This window comes from Primulina tabacum, chromosome 8 (assembly GCF_025594145.1).
Source record: "Primulina tabacum isolate GXHZ01 chromosome 8, ASM2559414v2, whole genome shotgun sequence".
Taxonomy (NCBI): Eukaryota; Viridiplantae; Streptophyta; class Magnoliopsida; order Lamiales; family Gesneriaceae; genus Primulina; species Primulina tabacum.
In genome coordinates, this window is record NC_134557.1 from 18,335,897 (window position 1) to 18,341,896 (window position 6,000).

The following is a 6,000-nucleotide window of genomic DNA, read 5'->3' on the forward strand; positions in this document are numbered from 1 at the left end:
TTGTTGTTATGAATTGGTGATATTGCTCTTATGATGTGTAAGTGGCCGATATATCAAGACTACACCGTTATGCCGTAGAAATGCATCGAGATTCATGTCGATATTTATACGTTGAGTTGAAGATTGATATAGTGCATCTTATACATGTATTTCAGATTGGTATTGAAGGTTTTGAAGATTGAGATTGAGTTCATCCAACCAAACACCGAACAAAGAAATGTATAAATCAATGTTGAACCGGGAAATACGACTCGAGTCAGATTGGATTGGAGTTTCCCTAAACCACATACTAGATTGTTTATGCTTTGGGATGTTTACATTTTGTCTATTGAATTATAGAAATGAATTTGAGATAGATGAGTCCTTGGCAGAGCAGCCAAGTTACTAGATGTTCGGTGATATCGAATTGCATAGGAGAAGATTGATTCCTATTGTAGACGTTCGATACAGAGAGGACCTAAGTCTAGGAATAAGACGTATCGCCACCCCGATTGGGAGAGTAGGTGGGAGACTTGTTACGTCTTATTCACACCTGGATCCCTAGACTTAGATGTGAGTCGAGTCAAGAGTTTTATCTGTATTCACTAATGTATCTTAAAATCTTGATTCATGATCTTGATACATGGTTTATGTTTTGTATATGATCTTATGCATTGCATGTATACATGTTTTATACTGAGATTTATTCTCACCGGAGTTTCCGGCTGTTGCCGTGTTTGTATGTGTGCATGGCAACAGGTGGGACATGATCAGTACCGAGAAGAGCTTGAACGAGTGGTGATTAGCGTGGTGATCCGGGCCTAGATATGAAACTGGTGGTTTATTCCTAGACTTGTAGTGAAGAACAACAAACACTAGTTGTATGACTTGTATTTAGAATAAATTTGCAAGTGGATCATGTGTTGTAGACTTTACCTTTGATCTTGTATAATAAAGAACTTTAACTTGTTGTATGCTTGCATATATTTAGGCTAGTAATGCGATGATGTATATATATAAGAAATTTTTTTTTTAGCATACACAACTGATCCAATTAGTCCCAATGATTAAAGAAAATGAGTTAGCACCCGGGTCCTCACAACAGGTGGTATCAGAGCATTATGTTTCTTAGCCTGAGATAAAAGAGGGTGAGTGGGGTAGATTGAGTCTTTTCCTTACTTACTTATTGATACTAGCATGAGAATATTGTATTGTTATTATACGTATGTTCTATGCTAGCATGAAAGCATGTTTTATTGCTTTGAAAGTACATGGTTGTTTGATTTATTTCGTTGATTGCAATTGTACTTGTAAAGAATGAATCAGAACCGATTCTGAATCAGAGGTAAGATGATCAGAGGAGGACTGAGACAGACTGCATATAGTTGAGAACTAATCCTTTTGATAATCAGATATGCCTCCACGAAGAGCAGCAGTCAGAGTGCCAGAATAGGGCAGTACATCCAATGATCCTATGGATGTGACGGCTACACCAATGGAAACATTGCTGAAACGATTTCAGTCATTCAGACCACCGACTGAAAGGCACCGAGAATTATGTTGATTGTGAAAGCTGGTTAGATGATATCGAGATGTTGTTTGATTCCCTTGACTACTCAGATGAACGAAGAGTGAAACTTATTGGGCATTAGTTACAAGAAGTTGCAAAGAATTGGTGGATTACAACTAGGAGAGCATTGGAACAACGAGGTACAGAAATTACTTGGAAAGTATTCAAAACTGAGTTCTATCAACGTTTCTTTCCAGTGTCTTACCGGAAGGACAAGGGGGCGGAATTTGCAAACTTGAGGCAAGGGCAATTGAACATTGAAGAGTATGTTGCCAAATTTTCTACATTGCTACGTTTTGCTCCACACGTGGCAGAGAATGATGAAGCTGTTGCCGATCAGTTTATCAACAGCTTGAATCCGGACATTTTTACATTGGTAAATACGGGACGACCCAACAACTTTGTTGATGCTTTGAACAGGGCGAAAGGTGCTGAAGCTGGCTTGATAAAGCAGCGAGGAGCATCGTATACTGTTCAGACTCCGAGACCTCCACAGCCTACTACGCAGTTTTCACCCCCTCCTCCTAGATTCGAAAGTAGTGGTAGCAGTAGTGGTAAGAAAGATTGGTTGAAAGTCAGAGGGAAGCAATTCAAGAAATCTGGCAGCAGTTCCTCCAGTTCCAGTGGCCCAAGACCGAGTGGTCCTAGCCAGGGTTACACAGGTGTGTATTGCACTACTTGCGGTGGAAGACATCCCACAGAACAGTGTCAAGGAGTGGCTGGTAAATGTAACGTCTGCAAACAACCAGGACATTTCGCTAAAGTTTGCCCACATAGAGGTGCACAGCGATCTCAGAGTGTGGGATCATCCGGTTCATTAGCTCAGACGAAGAGACATGCATCTTCTGTACACTCTTTTCAGCCTGCACCTGTACAGTCCCAATCAAGGCCAGGAGGAAGCCAGACGGCGAGCCAACCTCCGAGACAGCAGGCCCGTGTGTTTGCACTGACCGAAGAACAGGCTCAGGATGCACCGGATGATGTTATTGCAGGTAACTGTTTCCTTTGTGGTTACCCTGCTCATGTATTAATAGACACTGGTGCATCCCATACATTTATAGCTGAACGATTTGCATTGATACATGCATTGCCTGTCGAGTCATTGGCTACTGTAGTATCTGTTTCTTTTCCTTTGGGAAGTGGTTTGATATCGGTGACTTCTGTTAGAAATTGTATGCTACAGTTCGAGGGTAATGAGATTGAGCTAGATTGCATTGTACTTAGGTTGTCTGATTTTGAATGTATTATCGGCATTGATATGTTATCCAAGTACAGAGCTACAGTAGACTGTTTTCACAAGATTGTCAGATTCAGACCGGAGATGACTGAGGAGTGGAAATTCTACGGTAAGGGTTCCAAATCTCGGATTCCTTTGATATCAGGGTTAGCTATGACTCGATTACTACAGAAGGGAGCGGAGGGATTCCTAGTATATTCAGTAGATGTACTGAAATCGAGCCCCTCATTGGCAGATTTGCCAGTGGTGTGTGAGTTCGCTGATGTTTTTCCGGATGAGATTCCAGGGTTACCTCCAGCTCGAGAGATAGATTTCAGTATTGATCTCATACCAGGTACCGTTCTTATATCCAGAGCTCCGTACAGAATGGCGCCAATAGAACTAAAAGAATTAAAGACTCAGTTAGAAGATCTTCTGGCCAAGGGATATATCAGACCGAGTGTTTCTCCTTGGGGCGCTCCGTTACTATTTGTTAGAAAGAAAAACCGTTCCATGAGGCTCTGTATAGATTACCGACAACTGAACAAAGCGACGGTAAATAATGAATACCCTCTGCCTCGTATAGATGATTTATTTGATCAGTTGCAAGGTTCTTCTGTCTACTCCAAGATCGACCTGAGATCTGGATACCATCAGCTGAAAGTCAGAGACTCTGATATCTCGAAGACAACATTTAGAACCAGGTATGGATATTATGAGTTTATTGTCATGTCGTTCGGTTTAACGAATGCTCCAGCGGTGTTTATGTGTCTGATGAACCGTGTGTTTCAGAAGTATCTTGATGAGTTTGTAATTATCTTTATCGATGATATCTTGATATACTCAAAGAATATGATCAAGCATGCCGAGCATTTGAGAACTGTGTTGCGAATTTTAAGGGCTGAGAAATTATATGCAAAACTGTCGAAATGTGAATTCTGGTTGAGACAGGTTGTATTTTTGGGTCATATCATATCCGAAGATGGTATATCAGTGGACCCTAGTAAGGTTGAAGCCGTGATTTCTTGGCCGAGACCGACATCCGTGCCGGAGATTCGCAGTTTTATGGGCTTGGCCGGATACTATCGACGATTCATCAAGGATTTCTCCAGTATTGCGAAACCGATCACTCAACTGACTCAGAAGAATGCTCCGTTTGTTTGGTCTAAAGATTGTGAGTCTAGTTTCCTTGAATTGAAGAAGAGACTGACCAGTGCACCGATACTGACTATCCCCTCAGGTACTGGTGATTTTGTTGTTTACTGTGATGCTTCTCACAGAGGATTGGGTTGCGTGTTGATGCAACGAGGTCATGTTATCGCTTATGCCTCACGACAACTGAAGACACACGAAACTCGCTACCCAATTCATGATCTTGAATTGGCTGCCATTTTTTTTGCTTTAAAAATATGGCAACATTACCTTTACGGTAAGAGGTTTGAGATTTATTCGGACCATAAAAGCCTGAAATATCTGTTTTCACAGTCTGAGTTGAATATGAGACAGCGCAGATGGCTTGATTTATTGAAGGATTTCGATTGTGAAATCAAATACTACCCAGGAAAGTCCAATGCAGCAGCTGATGCATTAAGTCGTAAGGTATGTTCTTTATCCTTATCGACTATTGGCGTTTCAAATTTGATAGAAGATTGCTATTTGTCTGGGATGGTATTTCAGACAGATCGTAGACCAATACAATTATATGTTGTTCAAGTCGAACCTGAGTTGATATTGAGAATTAAAGAAGCATAGACAAGTGATCAAAATATTCAGAAGTCGATTGAGATGGTCAGATCAGGGCATCAATCTAAATATCAGGTTCGTAATCTCGTGTTATACGTGAATAACCATCTTGTGGTGCCAGATGTTCGGACTTGAAGGATCAGATTTTGACAGAAGCACATTGTAGTCAGTTTAGTATTCATCCTGGTGGCAGAAAAATGTACAATGATATGAAGAAACAGTTTTGGTGGAAACAGATGAAATCAGACATTGCAGAATTCGTGTCCAAGTGTTTAAATTGCCAACAAGTAAAAGCAGAAAGGAAGAAACCCGGGGGTTTACTACAGAGTTTATCCATTCCAGAATGGAAATGAGATAACATTTCCATGGATTTCGTCACGAAACTACAACGTTCTTCCCGAGGCTGTGATGCGATTTGGGTTGTGATTGACAGATTGACCAAATCAGCATGCTTTATTCCGTACAGAATGACGTACAGATATGATCAGATAGCAGAAATCTATGTCCGAGAGGTAGTCCGATTTCACGGTGTGCCGAAGTCTATCGTATCAGATCATGATCCACGATTTACTTCACATTTTTGGCACAGTTTGCAGGAAGCTTTAGTACGAGATTACATTTGAGTACCGCATATCATCCACAGACAGACGGACAGTCAGAGCAGACTATCCAGACATTGGAAGATATGTTTAGAGCTGTAGTGCTAGATTTTGGCAAAAGTTGGCAAGATTCATTACCTCTTTGTGAATTTTCGTATAACAATAGCTATCAGAAGAGCATAGAAATGGCACCATTTGAAGTGTTGTATGGCAAGAAGTGCAGATCTCCGTTGTATTGGGATGACATCTCTGAAGTTCCTGAGGTTGGACCTGACATGATCAGAGATATGACAGAAAAAGTGAAGCTGATTCAACAGAAAATGAAGACGGCTCAAGATCGACAAGCCAAATATGCGAATATTCGACGTAGACCATTAGTGTTTGAGCAGGTGGATAGAGTATTCTTGAAGATTTCTCCGTTCAGAGGCATTGTCAGATTTGGCAAGCGAGGAAAGTTGTCTCCTCGTTATATCGGTCCGTATGAGATTCTGGAGAAGATAAGTGATCGTGCCTATCGACTTGCTCTTCCGCCTTCTCTATCTGGAATACATGATGTTTTTCATGTATCAATGTTGCGGAAGTATATCCCTGATGATTCCCACATTATTCATCCCGATGAAGCAGAACTCGACAACACTCTGAGTTATATAGAAAAACCGATTCAGATTCTTGATCGGAAGGAAAAACAGCTCAGAATGAAGACTATTCCGTTGGTAAAGATTCAGTGGAGTCGTCATGGCCTCGAAGAAGCTACCTAGGAGACGAAGTCAGATATGAGATAAAGATTCCCAGAGTTATTCCACTGATGTAAGTCTTCTGTATAGCCTTCTCTGTTATACCTTCTTATTGATATGATTTGATTGCCTGTGATTTCGAGGACGAAATCAGATCTT